This window comes from Rhinolophus sinicus, linkage group LG03 (assembly GCF_036562045.2).
Source record: "Rhinolophus sinicus isolate RSC01 linkage group LG03, ASM3656204v1, whole genome shotgun sequence".
NCBI lineage: Eukaryota > Metazoa > Chordata > Mammalia > Chiroptera > Rhinolophidae > Rhinolophus > Rhinolophus sinicus.
In genome coordinates, this window is record NC_133753.1 from 153,723,004 (window position 1) to 153,746,294 (window position 23,291).

Below are 23,291 nucleotides of genomic sequence, written 5' to 3' on the forward strand. Positions count from 1 at the left end.
AAAGATGCTTATTCTGTCAGATGTGGCATTGTCAAAACAAGCATGGAGCTGGGAGGCAGAGGACCTGTTCTTAGTTGCTGGCTTCACCACTTACGGGTGTTTTCAGTTCAGTTTTTCCCAGCTTCACTTTCCTTGTCTTAAACAGGATTAAAGGAGATTAAAAGCTCATTAGCAGAGTACCTGGCAGATAGTTAGAGGGAAATAAAAGATAGTATTATTAGATATTAATACATATAAAAGAACAGATGTTTGAGAAAGAGGAATGGCTATTGAAAAAAATAGACTTGAAAATCCAAAAATTGTTAAATAAATAATTTTAATAGGCAATTGTTGGTGAGTATACAGAAACTCAGTAAGAGACGTGAAATAATATTTTAGATACAGGCAAACTTCTAAAATAGAATACTTCTGAGAAATGTTTCCATCTCTTACTTGTGGAAAGATGTGGGAATTCTCAGTATATTCTTTGACACTAGACAGTTTAAGGACTTGCTATCCCTTGAAAAATCTTTAGATTGGCATTAAGGAAAAAACATTTTAAAAAGTAATTATTTAGAAGAACTTAATTCAGACTTTGGAAGAGGGCAGTTATTGTCAATATTCAGCAATATGTAAATAATCTATAGGCATTTCTCATTTAAAGCAAACCCAATCTATAGTTTAAATGGACAAAAAAGATAAAGAGTTATTAACTGGGAAAGGATTAACTTCAAAGTTCATTTAACTATTAATATCTCCTAGTGATTGAAATATGATTCTATTTATAAAAAAGTCTACTTAGACTTCAACTTCTGGGAAGATGGGGTAGACCTACTTTTCCCTATTCCTTCCACGAAGTACTACTAAAACCCCTGAACATTATGTAGAAAACAAATATAAGGAGACTCTGAAAGGTGGAGAGAAGACAGACCAGCTAGGGTCCTCGAGACCCAAGAAACAACAAGATGGTTAGTTCCCTTTTTGCCTCATGCATCCCAGACTTGAAACTGAAGAGAAAAGAAAGAAGGTGGGACTAAAAAGTACTCAAAGAAATAATGGCTGAAAACTTCTGAAATTTGACAAAAGGCATAAACCTACAGATTTAAAAAGTTGAGTGAATTCTCAACAAAGGTGCCAAAACAATTAAATGGGGGAAAGACAGTTTTCAACAAATAATGCTGGGAAAACTGAGTATCCACATGCAAAAGAATAAAGCTAGACCCCTGCCTCATATGATATATAAAAATTATCTCCAAGTGTATCATAGAAATAAATGTAAGATTTAAAACTATAAAATTCTTAGAAGAAAACATGGAAATAAACCTTTGTGATCTTGAGTTAGAAAAAGATTTTTTAGATACGACACTAAAAGCACAAGCAACAAAAGAAAAACTGGATAAAGTGGATTTCATCAAAATTTAAAACTTATGCTTCAAAGAAACCATCATAAAAAAAGCAGAAAGACTACCCAATGAGTGGGAGAAAATATCTGCAAATCACATATCTGATAGAAAATATTTGTAAATCATGTATCTGGTATAAGACATATCTAGAATAAAGAACTTTTATATCTCAATAATAAAAGGACAATAAGCTAATTAAAAATGGGCCAAGGATCTGTATAGATATTTCTTTAAAGAAGACGTATTATACAAATGGCCAATCAGCCTATGAAAAGACCCTCAACATCATTAGCTATTGGGGAAGTGCTAATCAAAACAACGAGATACCACCTCACACCCAGTAGGACAGCTATAATAAGGACAGCTAATAACAACTGTTAGGAAGGATGTGGAGAAATTGGAACTCCTATACATTGCTGGTGGAGATGTAAAATGCTGCAGCTGCTTGGAAAACACTTTGTCATCTCTTCAAACAATTAAACATAGGGTTACCATACCATTCAGCGATTTTACTCCTAATGGAAATGGAAACATATGTCTACATAAAACTTGTGCACAAATGTTCATAGCAGCATTATGCATAATTGCCAAAAAGTGGAAACAACTCAAATGTCCATCAATTGATGAATGAATAAATAAAATAGAGTATATCCATACAATGGAATATTAACTGCTACTAAAAAGGAATAAAGTATTAATACATGCTACAATATGAATCTTGATAACATGCCAAGTAAAAGAAGCCAGTTGCAAAAGACCACATATTGTATGATTGTGTGTACATGAAATATCCAGAATAGGCCAATGTACAGGGACAGAAAGTAGATTAGTTGTTTCCAAAGATTGGAGGAGGGGAAATAGAGAGTGACTACCAATATGTATAGGGTTTCTTTTGGGGGTAATGAAAGAATTAGATAGTACAGGTTGTACAACCCTGTGAATATACTAAAAACTACGGTAAACTTTATGGTATATAAATTATATCTCAATAAAGCTGTTATTAACAAAAATAAAGAAGACAAATGAAACTCAAATAGGATTAACCCAAAGCAATCACTTAGTTCACAAAACACTTAGTTCAACTTCTGAAAACTAAAAACAAAACAAAACAAAAACCTTTGAAAACAGGGAGCAAGAAATGACACCTCACCCATAAAGAAAATATTTGAATGATAGTAGACTTCACATAAAAAACCAGGAAGACAAGAAGGAAATAACACTATGTTTTTCAAGTGTTGAAAGTAAAGAACTATCAATCTAGAATCCTATATCCAGCAAAAATATCCTTTAGGAATGAAGGAGAAATCATGACATTCTCAGATGAAGGAAAACTGAGAGATTTTTGTCACTAGCACACTTTTCCTAAAAGAATGGCTAAAGGAAGTTCTCTAAACAGAAAGGCAATTATAAGATAAAGAATATAGGAACATTGGGAAGGAAGAAAGAACAGGTTAAGCAAAAATATGAGTAAATGTAATAGGAGTCCCTTCTTCTGAGTCTTCAAATTATGTTTGATGGTTGAAAGAAAAATTATAACATTGATGTGATTCTAAGTGTTTGTAGAGGAAGTATTTAAGACAATTATATTATTAAATCAAGAAGGTAAAGATACATAAAAGGAGATTAAGTTTCTACACTTCACTTGAACTGGTAAAATGACAATACCAGTATACTGGGATAAGTTATACGTATAAAATATATATTATGTGCACATATATGTAACATATAAAACATATTATGAATAATATGTGATATACAAGTATACTTATATAAAATGTAATACCTGTTGAAACCAGTAAAAAAGCTATGCAAAGAAATACACTCAAAAACATTATAAATCAATCAATATGGAATTGAAAAAAAAGTGCAAGTAACCCATAGCAAGGCAGGAAAAATAAAATAATAAACGGAACAGACAGAAAACAAAAAAGTAAATGTCAGACTTAAGCCCTAACATACTAGTAATTACATTAAACATAAATGGTCTAAAAACATCATTGTATTTTGATTGACAGAGTGGGTTAAAAAACATGACCCCAGTATATGCTGATTATAAGAAACTCGCTTCAAATATAATGATATAAACAGATTCAAAGTAAAAGAAAATAATAAAGAGCAAAAAATCACTGAAATTGAAAACAAAAACAGTAGAGAAAATCAATGAAACAGAAATCTTCTTGGGGAAAAAATCATGACAAACCTTTAGCAAGACTGAAAAAGAAAGAAGACACAAATTACGAGCTCAGGAATGAAATTGGGTATCACTACAGACCTTTCAGACATTAAAAGGATGACAAGAGCATATTACAAACAACTCTGCACACATGAATTTGACAACTTAGGTGAAATGTACCAACTCCTTGTATGTTACAAATTACCATAACTCACCCAACATGAAATTGATAATTTGAATTAGCCCTATTAAGGAAATTGAATCTGTAATTTAAAAACTCCCCCCAAATAAATCTTCAGGCCAAAATGGTTTGACTGGAGAATTCTGCCAAATGTTTAAAGAATTAATACCGATTATCCAGTCTCTTCCAGAAAAATAAAGAGGTGGGAACACTTCCCAAATCATTGTATATAGCTACTTATACCCTGATACCCAAACCAGACAAAGATAGTATAAAAAAGCAAACTACAAACCTATACCTCTCATAGACTCAAACATAGACTCAACATAGACTCAAATATTCTTAAAAGATTAGAAAATAAAATCCAGCAATATGTAAAAAGAATTATATACCATGACCAAATGGGATTTATTCCAGGGATGCAAGGCTTATTCAGTATTCAAAAACAAGTCAACATCATTAGCCATCAGAGAAATGCAAATTAAACCACAAGAGATATCACTATACACCTATCTGAATGGCTGAAATAAAAAATAAGCAACGACACCAATATCTGGCAATGATTCAAAGAAACGGAATCACTTGCACATTGCTATTGGGAATATAAACTGGTACAGTCACTCAGGAAAAACAGTTTGACACTTTCTTAAAAAACTAAACATACAACTACCATATGACCCAGCAATTGCACTCTTGAGCATTTATCCCAGAGAAATGGAAACTTATTTTCACACCAAACCTGTACATGAATATTATAGCAGCTTTATTTGTAACAGCCCCAAATTGTAAACAACCCAGATGTTCTTCAATAGATAAATGGTTAAAGAAACTGTGATACATCTGTACCACGGATTATTCCTTAGCAATAAAAAGGAACAAATTACTGATACACACAACAACCTGTCTGAATCTCCAGATAATGGTGAGTAAAAAAAGCCACTCCGTTGTTAATCCCAGCAAAAGCCATTCCCTCTCCTTGATCTCCCTCTACCCTTTTCTGTCTTACATCTTCAACCTGTTCCTCTCCACTGAATCCAAAACTTTTGCAGAATTAAACTAGATATGATTGTAACATTTGTAAGAGTTGTGGGGTCCTAAGTTAAGAAAGAATGCAAGATTCCATTAAGTTCTAGTCTTTTTAGGGTTGGAGGGAGAATGCCTCTGCGTATCTTAAAAGCCAAAGAAATACAGCATCTTACCAAGTGATCAACCAGAATAAAAGATGCAGACTTCAGTGAATAGATCAGGGCTGCTTACTAAGTGGAGTTTGGATACCACCTGAGCAATATGCCATGTCATGAAGTCCCTATTGTCAACTATAAATAGGGCCCAGTATGTTCCCTCGTTGCTGGTGGGAAAAGTCCAGTCAATGCCCTGGCCCCAAATTTCTAGTCATTATGCAGTCTCAAGCAAGCTAAGAACGAAGTGTGTTTGGATTCGATTCTGCTGCAAGTGACAGAAAACTCATAACAAGATAGTAATTTATTTCTCAGGTAAACACAGGCAGTTGACCACTGTTCTGGAAGTTTTGTAATTATCAGGGATGTCGGCTCTTCTGTCTTGCTGCTTTTCCATCCTTAATGTGAAGATTCTTTCTCATGGTACAGTATGAATTCCCAGGTTTCAGCTTAGCGATTTACAACCAAATCCCAGCCACTGGGAAAGAGAAAAAGATAAGGAGAGGTAAATGACCTTCCTTTTAAGAAAGTTACACACACCACTTTCATTTGTCATTAGCTAGAACTTTGTCACTTGTCACATGTCACATACCTAGCTTAACATCTAGGCCTAACTTCACTCCCAAAGAAAAGCACTACAAGTTTTCCTCTCACTCCAGTTCAAGGCCTGTCTTGCAGAAAATTCAATTGTCATTCTTCTCAAAACCTCCCCAATGGCTTCTAGTAACTCCTAGAATAGAAGTTGTATCAGAGCTATGAATCCCTATGTGATTTAGCCCTTGCTTTCTGTCTGACCTCATCTACTACCTGTCCACTGCTTGCTGACTTAGCTCCAGCCATACTGTCCCTCAACCAGACTGAGCTCATCTGCACCTTAGGCTTTCTAGACTTGCTGTTTTCTCTGCTAGATGGCTGCGCACCGCCACCCTTCTGGCACAAGACTTAACACGATTCTCTCTCTTACATCTTCAGATCTCAAATATCCTGCTACATATTCCTTGACCACCTTATTCAATCTCTGTCTTCCTACCATGTTTAATTTTATTAACTGCATTTATCAGTATCTACAATCATATTCTCTCAAGTTGTCCATCCCTTTCACTAACATGTGGACTCCATTAAAGTGGGAACTTTCTCTTAATAACAATCATATCTTTAGCATTAAGAACAATACCAGGCATGAAGTAGGTACTTAATAAATAGTTATTGAGTGGATGGATGAATGAATGCATGGATGACTAGCTCAGTGAAACCAGCCATTAAGAACATCTAACTCCCTGGCTTTGTTTTCATGCTGCTCCCCAAGCAACTTTCTGATTATAATTTAGCTTCCCACATAAATTTGATTACTGGAGGGAAAAACATTCTAGTCATGTTTGGACGTTGACTGACATTCTGGTTCTTTTGCATATGTCTCCCCACTTTTGCTTAATGAGAGTTTGCTCCTGAAGGGCAGATGGGCCTTTGGGTTCAGAGTCTTGCCGGGGGACCTCTGGTCTTGCTGGGCATTTCTTTGGAGGAGCAGTAAGTACCCCCAACCTTGGGCCAGGGTAACCCTACTAAAACCCTGTCAAGGCAAAGGCCCTGTGGGGTGGCTCTGTCTAAAACACCTCTGCTCCCTGTGTAACACTTCTAGATTTGTCTTTATCTTTGACTTGTGAAACTATTGAGGAACCCACCTATCACGTGACACATATTACCAATTTACCATGTAATCCCTCTCCTTTGGCAGTGTCACAATACAACTTTGATTTCCTTTCTTCTTTAAGAAACTATGAATATGGAGGTTAAAAGCAAAAGTTTCGTGCCATGCATATTTACATTCAAATCTTAAAGATACCATCTTGGAGATTTCAATCGACCCTCGTAATCCTTGGTTTCCTGTTCTGTATGAGAATAACAGTAGTACCCACCTATGAGGGTTGTTGAGAGGATTAAAAGAGACTATGCTTGTAAAGGGTTTGTCACAGTACCTAGCACAAAGTAAACACTCAATAAATGCCAGCTATTGTTATTATTATTGCTTGGAATGAGTAATAATTTTTGCCAGGTGAATTTAAAATAATGCTACTTCTAACGTTATTAACAGTATAATAGAGGAATGCAAACATTTTTTCTTTAAAAATATTTCTGTTTTGATAAATGTTTTGACCACGTTATATTCTAACAAAGATAAAAATGTGTTGGGCTGGTTGTCTCATTCCAGCAAGGCAGAAATAGTGGTAAAACTTAGTGAGAATGGTACCTAAAAGGGATCTCAAATCCAGCTCTTTTATGGAGGACATGGGAGGAAAAGACTGAGTTAGTCTTTCCTTATCTCTTAGAGGTTATTAATCAGAGTTAAAAAAAACCAAAACAGTGTCCTTCTTTTGCCTGTGTTTAGCCTCCCCTCCTTATTGCCTCCCCTCCCCCCCTGTTATTTTTCTTCTGTTTACTTTCGTCTCTCTGTCTTTCATTTTGGAATTTTTCTGAAATGTCTGGTGAAATTTGATTCTCCATTCAGACATTTACAGGACTGAAAAGCAGATCAGAAGCTCTGTTGTGATGGAGAAATTTGTGGACAGGTAGGCATCTCCAGAGTGCCATGGGGCACTGAGACAACTTTAGTATTGACAACTTTTTTGATGCCTTGACTGAGAGGAATACACATGGTTCGTCATGTTTGGGGACCTGGAAAGGGCTATAGGGATGGAGATGTGAGGTCTCGTTCATTATGTCTAACTCTGAGTAGTCCTTTATTTTCATTTTGGTGCCTCATTCCTGCCCTCTGCTGTCCCTGGAGTCCTCATGACTGGGGCCTTTTTGGTTCAATTACTATAGGTAATAAACCTCTCCTTTTCCTAAAGTGACACGAAGAGTAGTTATCTGGCTTCAAATGGTAGGGTTCACTTTCAATTTGTTCTTCTGTTGTCATTCTCACTCCGCATCTGTGCCTTTTTTAGCACTTCCAATTCCTGAGTCCTTCCTGGGCTCTATGGAGAAAATCACCTTGCTTCAATTTGGTCTTAGGCACTTAGATTACAGGTTTCTCTGCTCTTGTAAGTCAGTTTTCGCTTCTTCATCAGCTCTTCATCTTCACAAATTTGTTAACATTCCTTGTTTGCTGTAGTGTCTTTCCAGCTTTCTTTGTTCTTGTGAATTTATACCTTTAAAGGTTTTTTCCCTTTACTGTCATTTTCAGGGGATTTCAGGAAAGAGAGGTAAATATGTCTAAAGGTTAAACCAGAATTTTTGATCCTACTTTTAAAAAATAGCTGTTAGATGAAATACTGAACATAGCTTCATTTCTAATTTTGAATAAGAAAGCAAGTATTTCAATGCATGTAATTTTAAGGTTAGCAACTGGAAATTCAATATTTAAAAATTAAATTTAAGTTTAATTCCACTGATATATTAGGAGTCAGTGTTCGAATTTTATTATAGCCCATGGGGAATTACATGAAATTGGTCCACATAAACTGCCATATAATTTTTCATGTTTTATATGTCATGAAAATTCTTCACAAAATTGATTTACAAATTAATCAGCAGCTTTCATAGAACAAGGACATTATGCAGAAAGGTTCATATTTTTAAACACAGAATGGTAAAGCAAAACTTACAGATTAAGTATACATGCATATCTTTTAAAATAAATCATCCCTGGAGACAGAAAGTAGGAAAGTCTTTTTCTAACTTTTAATTTCTGCACCAGAAATTCTGGGGTCATAATATCCAAGCATCCAAAGCATTCCACCAAACCACCAGGGCTTTCTTCTATAAAGATATTTATTCATACATTTTAAAGCAATAAAAGATTTCCTTATGAAGTTTTCCCATGGGGCTCTGAAGTTACATGTATGCTGGACTGGCTCCTTTTTTTCCCTCCCTTCTTCTGCATTTTTAGTTCAATTTTCAATTGCATCTCTTAGCTATAACTTTGTTTTGTCCTTAGTGTTCACTGTTCTTATTCCTTTAAGACTTACTAGATTGGCAGTTTGTCAAAAGACCAATTTGTGATTCCGTATGTTATGCTTTTCCTAGCACTCCTGTCAGGGAAGATTTAAAGAATTCTAAAATGAGGGCTGTCTCTTCTCTAGTTGGCCTGAAGTGGAAATGGTAGTTTAGATTTGCTTTGCCTATACTGGTAATGATTGTACAGTCAGAGAAATGAATTTTAAGGCGTGGAAGCTCTCTTCCATTTCACAGGACTTGTGTCGCCTATAATGGAAAACATATCTCATGGTCTCTAAGGACTAAACAGAAGGAAAGCTTTCTAATCCTGGCATTGGATCTTTCTGAGGGGATGCATATTCACATAAACTAGAAAGAACAACCATTAGGGAATTTTATTATGAAGGACATATAAGCTGATAAGACCAGCTAATACAAATCAAAACAAAGGAAATTTCAGTAACAGTTGTGCATAAGCTATTAATTTATATGCCTCAACACCTTTCCCATTTCTTTATTAACCCTTTTTTTTTCTATACTGGTTAGTAATATTTTTGCTCAAATAATTTGTGTTCCTTCCTCAGAAGTATGTTCCAATAATTACATTGCTACAAATGGATATAATACCGGAATTTGGATTGCTTAGGAGGCCACATACCATCACGTTGCTATTTTGATGATTTACCACGATTCCAATATTTCTTAAATTGTTTTGGTTCAAGGGATTATTTCTTACAAAGTAGCACACATCTTTTGTTTTTTTCTCTCAATTCATGATCTGAGTAGATGAAATTAAGGCAGGCACATCTTATAGGTGCAACAGAAATATATATATATTACTGATCTGTGTCTGTAGCATTTTCTTTTACAGGAAACTATATTACTCTGCAACAAAATCTGAAGGAGAGGGCTCAGAAGTGAAAGAAACAAGGTGAAAATCTCTCTAAGTCATACAGGTCAATTTCAGCTGGAGCAAGTACATCTTTTACTAGTTTTGCTAATGGAACATTTTCAGTTTAAAAGAAAGGAGTAATGTGAGCAGATAACTCAAGGCAGTATTATAGAAGTTGCAGAGATGGACAGGGCTAGAGAGAAGTAATCACCCCGGCAGGGAGATTATCTGAAGATGAGAGATTTCAATTTATTTGGATAGAAGTTGTGTGATTTTAGATTTTTTGGGGGAAAAGTGGAGGGAAGGGAAGGCAATAAAACCAGATCCTGACCAGCTGAGGTAAACAAAAGAACTTACTGAAAGTAGACTGGGGTATTTCTTAGAGAATTGCTGAACAACCTCCTCTAGAGATAGGAATGCAGCTCATCTATGGACCAGCAATGTCAGATCCTCTGCTTGCTTCTGTTTCTGTAGACCATCTTTCCCACTGGAACACAGCTGCCTGGTATACCCCAGGATTTGCTTTGCCTATACTGGTGAAGACATTTACATTCCATTTTGTGGATTCAAGCTTTAGGGACCCACTCTCCATCTTCTTTCCTATCTAAGTCCCAAATTCCTGGGGATGTAACTCACTGTAGGCCCTGACTGACTGAAGAGCCCATCTTGTAACACAGGTAATTAACTGTGGCCAGAAGGAAGGATCATATCGCAACAGGACTGCCCTACTGTGGCTGCATTGTAGTGGGAGGGGGGAAAAGGAGAGGGAGAAGCACTTTTTAGAAAAAGCAGAGGGGTTAGAGAGAGTTCCTCAGTTTCCCACTGCAGAGTACATCTCCAAAGCATTTGATCCAGGAAATTTAATTGGAAGAGATGATTTGATGTTCAGGCACAAAATCCCATTAAGCTTCCTTCATATTCTGGAATGATGGCGGTATGTGAAGGTTTACCAAGGTTTATTTTACTACTTAGCTATAAAAAGAGTCATTTATTAATATTAATTTTATATATTTTCTTTCATAAATTATTCATTTTGAATTGCAGCTAGAAGGCTTTGATAAATCTAACGCAGTTTCCTCGTTTTACAGAGAAGGAATCTAAGAGGATAAATAACTTGGCTGAGGTCACATGTAAATAAGTGAAAACATCTGGGCTGGAAGCCAAGTGTTACATCTTATCTAGTGCTGATATCTGGAGATTATTATTTTCTTAGAAATAGTTTATATTTTGCTAAGACAATTCAAGGATGGTGGGTTCTTATTTGTACAATTGCTGAATAAAAGTATATCCAGCGGCAGCAAGACTTAACAGCGGGTCAGAGCTTTAGCTCGGAAATTGAGAAATGTCCATTCTGCACAGTGTTCTCTTCTGAGTGAAAGGCCACTTCTGCACAGAGAGGACCTGCAAATAGATCTGCAGGAAAAGCCAGGACTTAGGAAGCAGTTTTGGATTCTCTCAGCTCCAAGGTGGTGCTATAATGCTACAGTAGGCTATATCACAACTTCATATTGCAGTGATAATCTGACCAGTAAGGATTGCAAAGCAGCAATATCAGGAAAGGCCCCATGCACAGGGATCAGATCAGAAACATAGAAATAAATAAACAGGATGATTCCACATACTGATAACTGCCATGAAGAGAATAAAATGGGGGACGTGATAAAGAGTGATGGAAAGCTATGCAAGATTGGCAAATCAGGGAAATTCTTTCTGAATTATGAATGATTCAACCAAAGAAAAACTATCAAAATAAAAACCACATGTCAGTAATTTCAATAATAAAACCATATAGTCATATCAATAAAATCCCCAAATAATATTTGATAAAATTCAACATCCAGTCTTAAGCATCTTAAAAGTGAGACATGGGAAAAACTAAAAATTTAAAATTGAGTTGATTTTATAAACAGTAGAGCAAACCTAGCAACATTTCTCTTTAACAAATGAAGAAAGCAACGGTGCTTTTTGTCACTATTGTTATTTTCCAACATAATGCTGAAAATTATTTTTGTCATAGCAAGATCTCAAAAAAAAAAAAAAAAAAAATAGGGACCTAAACATTGGGGTAGGAAGGAGGTAAAGGAAACAAAAATGTTATTTGAGGAAATAGAAGACCCAAATTAAGCCCTTTCCATCCTTCAGAAAAGGATTTGAGATGTTAAAAGCATTCAGTGAAATGGGCAAATACAAGATAAATCTGTAAAAATGCACATGATTCTTAAATAGTAAAAATCAACTAGAAAAGGTAGCTAAGAAGAAAGCTTTTTTCCAATGTTAGTAAATTATAAAACATATAGAAATTAATGTGGAGTGTTCAAGGCACATAAAGTAAACATAAGAAAAATTTTAATGAAAGAATTCAAAAAACCAAATGAATGTACAGACGTAGCATGATTGTGAATAGTAGAGATGACGTCCCCCAAATTAATGTGTAGATTTAACTTATTCCCATTAAAAACCAAATAATACTTTATACAACTTAATATAGTGGTTCCAAAGCTGTTTTGGCACAATTATCAAATAGTACTCTATGAAAAAAAAAAGAACAATGAGGAGGAACTAACTTTGCCAGGTATTGCAATTTTAAAGGAAATGAATGGAAATGATATGGCATTAATTAAAAAATGAAGTAAAGGGTAATTGAAGGTATAAAAAAACCTAATTTATATATAAGTTAAATATGCAAACTCAGTCTACCCAAATGATGGAGAAAAGAGTGATGATTTAAGAAGTAGTAAGAAAACGAGATATTAATATGCAGAAAAATCAACTTAGACCTTCACCTCACACTAAGTTCGTTGTTATTACTTCTGCAAGAGGCTGCTCATTAGCACTTCACTGTTTTTGAAAGCTGACATTAAGTCCTTTAAAAGTTGCCAGCTGTTGGTTTCTTGCAGAGGTGGAGTCATCAATTCATCTTTGGAGAAGACTTCCTTTGTTTTGGGGAAATCACCAGAATGGTCTTTTTTAATTACATCAATGTAGACCAAGTACTCATACTCGCTTGTTTCTTTTGGAGGAAATGGAAGTCTCCAGGAAGCTGACAAGTTTGGTCTAGAAGCATAAATTGGATTTATTGTCTGGTGTATGTCCGTTTGGAGTCAAAGGGGACAAATATATCCCTGTGTCTTTGTCTGACTGCTAGAACAGCATATCAAACTGCATAGCTTACAAACAACAAAAATATATGTCTCACAGTTCTGGAGGCTGGAAGTCCAAGATCAGGGTGCCACCATGGTCCAGGGAGGGCCCTCTTCTGGGTGGCAGACTTCTCATGGTATCTTCACATGGTGGGAGGGGCTAGGGCTATCTAGGGACCCTCTTTATAAGGCACTAATCCCATCCATGAGGGCTCCACCTTCATAATTTAAGCACCTTCCCTAAGAGCCCTCCTCATACCATCACACTGGGCAGTAGGAATTTGGGGGGAACACTGGAATATGGATTAGGCTGAACTGTCCTTGCAAAGTACTATTTATTTATTTTGGAAGAGATAGATAGATAAGTAGACAGATGATCGATCGATAGATAGATAGATAGATAGATAGATAGATAGATAGATAGATAGATAGACAAGGTGTGTTTTATCCAACTAATTGCTTACAGAAGATTGCTATGCTGAATCACGCCAAGAGGTCTATGTAGGCCTGATCTCTATGCTGGAGATAAAAAGTGTGAAAGGGAATCAGTACAACTGGACTTCGTAGAGGAATACCTGGATCAGATCACTGTAGTGTTTTTTAGCACCGAGTAGCTTAGACAGGGAAAATGAACTGCTGACCTTTATCATCAACTTGATTGAGCCATGGGAGCCAAATTATACTCTGTGTGTGTGGGTGTTCCCACTATCAGTTGTTTAATTTGTTTAACTTACTGAATCTTCACAACAGCCATATGAGGCAGGGCATGGATTTGGAAAGGAAAGATCTCTTTCAGAATGTCTCTGACTCTCTCCATCTCTCTCCTGTGTGTGCATGTACATATAAATACAAATATGCACAAGCACATACACATTTACACTCCCACTCCCACCACAGGAGTTCTTAGGGCCAGAATTCCAGAGTGTGGAGATGCCTGGAAATTTTCCATTGTTGGGGATGAGCTGGCCACTGCCACATTGGGTGTTCTAAAAGTAACTCCTTCGAGCAGTAGTTGTAATCTACAGTGTATTGTTACTTCATCCCCGAATCTGCAGTTCTATTTTGTTAACTGTTTTAGTTTTGTCTTTGCTGTGCCTTGGAGAATTAAGTATCTGTGCTGGGAGAGAAATTGGTTGGGCAGAGTGGTATTCTGGAGAAGTTGGTTATCAGATGGCAGAAGGGACCCGCTCCAATAGTGGTGATACGTGATTATGAGGAGTGATTTAGGGGAATGTGAAATAGGTGTGAGAGAGGGAAATCCCAAGGAAGAATGGGTTTCTTATGACCTGGGGAATGCATGTTCATGGATTTCTAATTTGGCTATTAAAGGAAATGTGACCTTATGCCACCCCAGGTTTGTGTGTCTGTGGACTACTGAGGCCAACTGAATCGTTCCTTCATTCATTTATCCATTCCACAAGTATTTATTGGTTGCCCACTGCATGCTGGGACTGGGCTAGGCATGTAGAAACAATGATGACTAACAGAGTCTCTGCCCTTTAGGAGAAAACTCCTGGAAGTTAAATATTAACAAATCAAATTGTAAGAAAATAAGAAAAATAGGAGAGGAAGCAGAAATTTAAAAAAAAAGATGATATATATCACTATACAAAATTTTAGTTATCTATAAAGTGAAAATTAATAAAAGAAGCTATAAAAGAAAACAGACTGAACGAATTGCTTGTACTGAATATAACAGATGAGCTACTGAAATTTTAAAACGTCAATCTTTAGTCAAAGTTAAAGCCTAACGCTAAAATCCCTAAGGAACAAAAAGTCACTACCAACATTCAAATAACAGAAAACTTAAAAATATACCTTCAATAGCAAACAAATTTGCATTAAAACAATAAGGTAATAGCTCACACTTAATGAATTTAAAAGTATAAGAAAAATCATATAATGAAACTATGAATGAGGCTGTTGAAAAGTAAGCATCCAGTCATTGCTCTTTTTGGTATACAATAATGGAATAGAGTAATTCTTAGAAAAAGTGAGTTAGCATTTAAATATCTAGAGCATAAAAATATAAATGCCCTTTACAATTGAAGATTCATCCTAAGACAGGATTTCGCCATTAATAGTAATTACCACCTAGAGTGCTTTTTTCATGCCAGGTACTTTTCTAAGTGCTTTACATATATTAACTCATTTAATCTTCATGGCAGCCATATGAAGTGGGTATTTTTATTATCCTTATTTTACAGATGAGGAAACTGAGGAACACCAAGGTTAAATAAATTACTAAAGATCACATGTTTAGCCAATGGCAGAGCTGAGATTTGAAGCTCCTGGGTCTGGACTCGTAATCAACTGCTTCATGCTGCTTTAATAGAAGAAAAAAGTTCTATGTACAAAGATGCTTGTATCATCATTTATAATGTAAAAAAATTTGGGTAAAACTACATGTTCTACGTGGGGAATGGTGAAATATATTACATTCATTCAATAGATAATTATTTAACCAGAGATGTTCAGAACTTTTGTTTTCCCAGGGTGCAGTGGTATGGGCCACCAAAAAAAAAGGACAGTATTTACTTGTCCTTTTGCAAGCCTTCTCTATGCCCCTATATCTTCAAGCCTTTCATAAGGACCAGGACATCCTGTCCCAACTGGGCACTCCATTATTTTCTGCTGGAGCAGCCCATGGCTCCATATATTATGTCATTAAATGGACTGCACGTAGCCAGAGTGAAAGTTCTTTAGGAGTATAAATTATCACTTTCCTGGATACTTTAGCCACATTTAATGAACTCATATATTTCTTTGACTCCATATTCTAGCTTCGTTACCTTACCCAAGTAAAGCTGCTTCTTACCATAAATATGTTAACATAGTTATCAACATATTTCTTACGTTAAATGATTGTGAAGATCTAAGTAGGATTTTGTGTTGTAAATGTTAGGAAAAGAATTTCAAAATTTTAAAAGTAAATTTTATTTATGCATAAACTAATTGAAATGAGAAAAACATAAATTACATATTTTAGCATGTCTCTTCATATTTTCTCCTATTAATTACAAAAATAATATATCTCAATCTCTTGGACATCTGCTATGTGCCAGGAACTATGCTACACTCTCTACATAATTTATTGCTTTTAATCCTGTCAATAGCATTGTAAAGAAGATATAATTTATTATCACCGTTTCACAGATGAGAATACAGAAGCTTAGAAAAGTTGAGTAACTTACCCCAGGTCACACAATTTATAAATTAGAGTCAGGACCTAAACCCAGATCTGTCTGAATGCAGAGATCAAGCTACTAATCATACTAATACTATCTTTTCCAAAAATAAATTTAGAGTCACTTTCTCTAATGTTAATTCTATGATGAAGTTCTAACTCTGTGGTTACAAATAACATAATAACCAGTTGCCTTGGAAATGAAGATAGTATCATAAAACTAGAAGAGGCTTACAATACTGAATATGAAGAAAAGTGAAGTTATGAAGTTCTTTGAAGAAAACCTTGCTGTAATGATGAAATATGGAAGAAAAACAAAGTAAGCAAATGTAAAACTGGAATACGGAAAACCCTCTCAACAAATTTGCATACATGTTTTACAAATATATTCTTAAAAAGGAATATTGTGTATGATAAGTGTGAATGCCAGTAGCGACCGAAACTTTGAAATTACCTAAAATGTACTGATTTCAACTGCAACTTTTCTTCCAGAAGCATCCCTTTTTTCCTTTTTCTACTGTTCAACATGTAAAGTACAACCATATACACAGAAACCTCGCTCATACCAAAGACTTTGCCAGCTAACTTAAAGGCTGGCACCTATTTTTGATACCATGAGTAGCTTCCAATATTTCTCTTATTTTTTCTTCCTTTATCATATTTTTGAACTTGAGAATTTTAAAAAGTTCTTACAAATGTAGGAAAAGACTGATTATTCTGAAGCCATGTAACAAGTAGCCACCATAATTGGTTTTAAACATGTTCTGTCAAACAACAACTTGCCTTGGTAAACACTTTTTACAAGCCAAACCACTCTTTCAGTCTCTCACTTCTGAAAGTCAGCCAATCAGGGACAGACTCACTCCAACAGCATGCCTCTGAGTGGTACCCAAATAACAATAATCTCACCTGGGTAACCATGCTTCCATAGATGATGTCAACCTACTTACTTACACCTCTGAGAGTTGACCAATTCTTGAACTTCATGTTTCCCCAAAATCTTACATAAGATCGGCAATTTGTTCTGCTTGAAAAGATTATGTCTGACCAGCATCGCTTTACTATAGCAGGCAGTAAGTTAGCTTTGTCTTTTTATCTTAGATGTTGAGTGATGGTCTCATGGACAATTTTGGAGACTCCATGGAGATTGTTTTAAAGACCCTCATTTGGCAGCATGCCAGGGGACCCTTAGGCCAACAGTCGCTGGGTACCTTGTGCTAGAATTCCATTTACTCTTTAAATATGTCGTCAAGTGAGTTGGTCTTGACAATAATGTGATCTCTGATTAGTTTCATTGAGTTCCTATTGCTCAATTTATTTTGTTATTCTAGGGTTTGTAACCAATAGGACTTTGTTTAGGCCAAGATCTGTATAGAGCAATTAGACCTTTTGGTTTAGAGGTGCACCATTTGGAAAATTAGATCTAGGTCTTGTACACAATCTTTAGATCTTTTGGTTTGAAGATATGCCATTTATAAATGTTTTTGCCATTAACCTGCTTGTTCTCCTGCTGCTTCCCTTGCTTTTGCTGCTGTTTGTCTATATGTTGAAAGTCTTGTTTCATGTGTTTTTGTCCTGTTTTGAGTTGCTTTGTTTCTTTTGAAGGCATAAAGGAGTGTTCCATAGGGAACCATATGGAAGCGTAAGCCCGATAAACTTTTCAACTCAATGCAAGCCAGCCTGGAGGGCTAATGGTTGAAGGTCTGTTAGACCAGCAATCAATGAATGAAAAAAGGGCTTGTTGAACTTTGTCTTTTATAGGGTACCCTATAAAACCTTCACGAGGGTACCCTCTTTCTTGTTAATTTGTGAAAGAAACTCACTTTATTTTTTTCCATACTCAAGCGTCATGGCCCGTGAGATGGCTGACTGGAGGGCCCCATCTTACTCTCTGTTTGGGTGGGGAATCCAGATACCCTTTAAAAGCCCACACGATAGACTGACTGTAGTGACCTCCCGTTCTTGTGTGTTATGAGTTTGTCTATGCCGAAGTCTCGTCCTCCTCCTGAAAGAGCTTCTGTTTCCCTTAAGAAGCACTGTAATTCTAACTTTTCTTGGTAAATGGCAAAAAAATTTTAACTTAATAATGTTATGTTTGACATGTCCAAATCTTTAAATTAATACTATCTTTAAGAGGAACTCTAAAAATATTAGGAGACAAAAATACCAAGTTATCAATGGTCAGCTTCTTTAATTGATACATTAGCTATTAGTCAGCTAATTTAATTGATATACTAAGGCCTCAAAAAAAATTCTAACTCAAGACAGTATTTCTTAAAGACTTTGTAACATTTCCAAACCTATTCAGTTTGTGTTTCTCTCATTTCCTACTTAGCTTTACCTGGCTTTCTAAATGAGCTATTTTTTTTTTTTCAGGGTTTCCTCAGGGAAAGAACAATTATATTATAAAATTTCTAGACCAGAAGGTTGAATTACAATTCTTGTCTAGAGCCAAGGCAAGGGACATAATTAAGGAGTTTCCTGAACTTTCAGAATACAAGTAAAAGGTTGTTACAGAATTTAATATTTTGTTACATACTTAATTTCCTCGACCAGAGATCTGTACCAATTAGTTCAGCTAACATTTAGCCTCTCAGATAGGGAAAAGGTTTAATAAGTAGAAAGATAGGAAAGAAAAAACTTAAATCCAGTTATATAAACTTTTCAAAACTTGTCTTAAGAGAGCAATAAAAATAAAAAATTGATTACAAAAAGGCAATTTCAGAAGCAGTTATTTTAAGGGAAAACTTGTAAAAAGGTTCAAATTGTAAACAAAACAAAGATGAAAAATAGACTTCAAGAAATATTCTAGAAGCTGGAGTAAACCCACAGCTAAAGTAGAGAGATGTGTCTTCCCTCGTTGTAAATGGGATCAAATCTGAAATAGGGAATTTAATAACAAAAGAGCAATTGAAATGTAAAATTTTCAATCTAGAAAATATTCAACATGTGGCTAGATGTTTCCAGAGCCATAGCAAATAAATGAGCTGAAACTCAACGGAGTATTTGGTTCACTAGTTAAAAATAATTTAAAATGCCTATTTTATTTTAAAATTGGGAGACTTTGAATAAAGATACATGTAGATATTACAAATACAATGATAGTTAAAAGAATCAATGTTCCATACCGGCTAATAAACAGGACAGTTATCCAAAATGTAAGTATCGGGGCTGCTCCAAGGGTGACATTAAGTCCCAACACTTCTCTTTCCTTCTTCTAAACTCTCAAAGGGATGAATACAGCTTTCTTATTGCTATGGGAGCTACTGTATCTACCAGTTGTCTTTTTGCTATAGAACAGCAGATCCCTCAGAGTAAAATGTTAAAGTTGATTGAAAAACAAGATTTTCAATAAGAAAAAAAAGAGAGAAATTTTATCTTCAAGTAAAAATGACTGTGCCAGCTGGTGAAAGCAGATATAAAGGACAAATTGGAGGGTAATAGTAAATTGTGGAAAGCATAATGAAAAACAAGCTTTGTGTGCGTTGGTTTACTGGAAGCAATAAATAATGAAAATTTCTAAAAATCCGAAGTCCTTCCCCAAGTCCCAACCTGTAATTGATGCTTTGGAATCATTATCAGAAGGGCATTCCTTCTTCTCTGTGACACAACTCCTGCAAATTTTAATAGGTAGGATTTACTTGGCAAATGGAACTGCCAGATAAAGTGTACTGCAAAAGCATTACTTTTTAAAATCCCAGAAATTTTCTCACACATAATACAATTATAACTGGTGTGACTAATAATATACCTATACTATGTATGATTCAAGAAATCACTGAAGAAATAACTATGGTCCCAGAATCCAAATGGACAAAAGAGTCCATGGACACAGGCAGATTAATTATAATACAACAGAGCTCTTAAAAAACTTTTTGAATTATAAAACTCTTCTTTTACTGTCTGCAAACATGAGAAAGTTAAGACATGCTGTAAAGGTCTTAATTCATCAACATGGCATACACCTAAGACCCATTGGCTATTAAAGCTGATCCCTTTATTCTGTAGCCAAAGCTTAGCTTAGTTCCCTCAGAGCAATTATGGGCCTCAACTAAGTAAGGTAAAACATCTTCAGATCTTGCAGTGTAATTACCTTTAAATCTGATGTCATCAAAGATAGTAACTCCTTATTGCTAATGAAAAACACTTAGCATTTTTATACTAGTCAATTAACTAATTGTAAAGTACTGATACTTTCTTCTCATATTATCATCCACTGGTGAAACACTCCTATTCCAGCAATTCTATTGCCCTTACATGATAGGAGGGAAACTTTTCATTGTGTTTCTGTCATCCATGGCCAGAACCGAATTTTTGGACATTCCAGTACCAACTGTTGACTTAATACTCTTTTTTGCTCCAATATTAAATGCTGACACTATTGTTTGTTGATGGGTCTATATGTAAAAAAGAATACCAGCAAATAGACCAATGGACTAGAATAGAGATCCCAGAAATAACCCCTCACATATACGGTCAAAAGAGCTTCACCAAGGGTGTCAAGACGACTCAATGGGGAAAGGACAGTCCTTCAACAGATACTGCTGGGAAAACTGGACATCTACATGCAAAGGAACGAAATTGGACCTTAACCTTACACCATATACGAAATTAACACAAAATGGATGAACGACTTTAAAACTCCTAGAAGAAAACATAGGGGTAAATCCTGATGGCATTGGACTTGGCAATAGTTTCTTGGACATGACACAAAAAAAGCACAGGCAACAAAAGAAAATGTAGACAAATTGGACTACTTCAAACTTAAAAACTTTTGTGTACCAAACAATGCATCAACAGAGTGAAAAGGGAGAGAATATTTGCAAATCTGATAAGGAGATCTGATATATCCAGAATATATAAAGAACTCCTACAATTCCACAGCAAAAACCAAATAACCCAATTTGTAAATAAAATGTCAACTCCTGGCATTCTATGCTTCCCCCAAAGACCCGAGAGACTGCCTGTGCAGCACAGCCTCCCCTTGCGACAGTAAGCAATAAATTCAGCTGTGTCTTCTTATTTCACATATTGAGTGCTAGTTTCATCATCCGTTGGCAACTTCTCCTGGTCTTTTTTTATTTTTTCTCTTTCCATTTAATAGTGCTACTAGTGATAGCAATTATGATAATGATGATTTTAATCTCCTCTTAGGATACCAGGCTCTGTGCTAAGGTCTTTCTTTACATACATTATCTCAATAATTGACAACTCCCAGTAATATCTGGCTACCAGGACTTTTTAATTTTTCAAGTAGCACTCAGGCCTGAAGAAGTTATTAGCCCTGGCTTATTCAGTATGCCAGTCATTTGCTTGTTTTCTTTCAAATCCACTTCGCCCCTTTTCCCTGCTCTGGTTAATATCACAGGGGCTGATCCATACAGACTGAATTTTCCAGGCTCTTCTGTCAGCTGGCTTCCAGCTCAGTTCTACTAATGGGACTCTCTAGTGAAAAATGAAAGGGCGGGAGGGAGGAAAGGAGAAGGCAGGATATCTCTCCCCTTTCTGCTTCTAGAGATGGCTGTGGCAATAGCTATGTTTCCTTCCAGTGCTCCAGTCCCTTTGTACATGCTTTTCTTCTTGGTGGTTATCGCTCATATTATTCTGTTTGAAATACCTGGAGTGCTTTCTGATTACCTGGATCCGTATCTACACAACCAGAAAGAACCGATGGTAGAAATTGTACCAGGTAGACTCGGAGAGACTTGAGATTTAGTCCCAAGTCTGCCTCTAAATCACTTGTGACCTCGAAATAATCACAGTTTGGTGCCTCTGTTTTGCTATCTATGTAACAGAATTGTTGATCTCCCCCCGCCAACTAGAACCTTCTGTTATGCTGGGCTTGCAAGAATTGGTTAATAGGAGTTACAATTTTCCCTTTCTCCCATGTAACAGTGCTTACAAGCTGCTTTAAGGCCTTGATTACATTAGAAATATAGCTGTTCTCTTAACCAGATGAAACATGAAAACACCCTTTAATATGATCTGGGCTAGCTACATCATTTGAGGGGCCCAGTGCAAAATGAAAATGCAGGGCCCTTGTTGAAAAAGTAGGAAAAGAGTGCCATGAAAAGTATTACAAATAAAGCTTTTCTTTTAAAAACAAATTACTTTTGTAAAATACAACAGAGGTAATAGGGATGTGAATAACAATATAACTTACAAAGTGTAAAAAAATATATTTTGTGACGTAATTTCATATAATGCAATACTTATTAATGTGATATCTGGATGAATCATAATTTTGTAGCTTGCTTTTCTGCAAATTTATTTAATAGGTTATTAAAATAAATATATACTTTTAGCAATTTTATTTTCAATTGATATAATTGAAAGAGACGTTAGTTGTTCTTGGAAAATGAATGATTGCACATAATTTTTTTTTTTTTTAAAGATTTCCTTGGGGAAGGGGAACAGGACTTTATTGGGGAACAGTGTGTACTTCTAGGACTTTTTTTTTTTTCCCCAAGTCAAGTTGTTGTCCTTTCAATCTTAGTTGTGGAGGGCGCAGCTCAGCTCTAGGTCCAGTTGCCTTTGCTAGTTGCAGGGGGTGGAGCCCACCATCCCTTGTGGGACTCGAGGAATTGAACTGGCAACCTTGTGGTTGAGAGCCCACTGGCCCATGTGGGAATCGAACCGGCAGCCTCCGGAGTTAGGAGCATGGAGCTCTAATGGCCTGAGTCACCAGGCCAGCCCGATTGCATATAATTTTTGATAATTTAAAATTTTGACCAGGATCTTGCTGCTGATGCAATTGTTATTGGAGCAGTTAAGAGTATTTTATGGGCTGTGACAACATTTGGCATAAATTCTGATAAATTATTCTGAAATAAAAATTTTAGTACATGTAGAGCTCATGATTCTCATGGAAAATTTTTTCTGAAAATATTTCATTCTTCATACAAATAAGTTTTGTGTAAGTCGAAATTTAATTTTAAATGTAAATTTATACAATAACATTTTAATGCTTTCACTGATACTGCTTGTAACTTATGGAGATTGTACAAGAAACCAAATGTGGCTTCATGATTTGTATAAAATTCAAAATGCTCATTTATGCATTCTATCAATGCATTTTCAACTACAGGGAAAAATAATGTTAAAATTATCTTTCATTAGTGATTTGTTCATCTGAAATTTCATATGAAAGTAGTGTACTTTTCTGTTAAATGCCATGATATTTAAATTTATTTCCTATTTCTCAGTCTCTGGATATATGCTTTGT

The 23,291-nt window shown here is 35.6% G+C and overlaps 1 protein-coding gene across 11 annotated transcripts in view; it reads left to right on the forward strand.

The window, feature by feature from the left end:
• ZNF366 (zinc finger protein 366) overlaps positions 1 to 23,291 on the forward strand; it is a 297,857-nt gene that overhangs the window by 2,179 nt on the left and 272,387 nt on the right. The window lies entirely within an intron of this gene.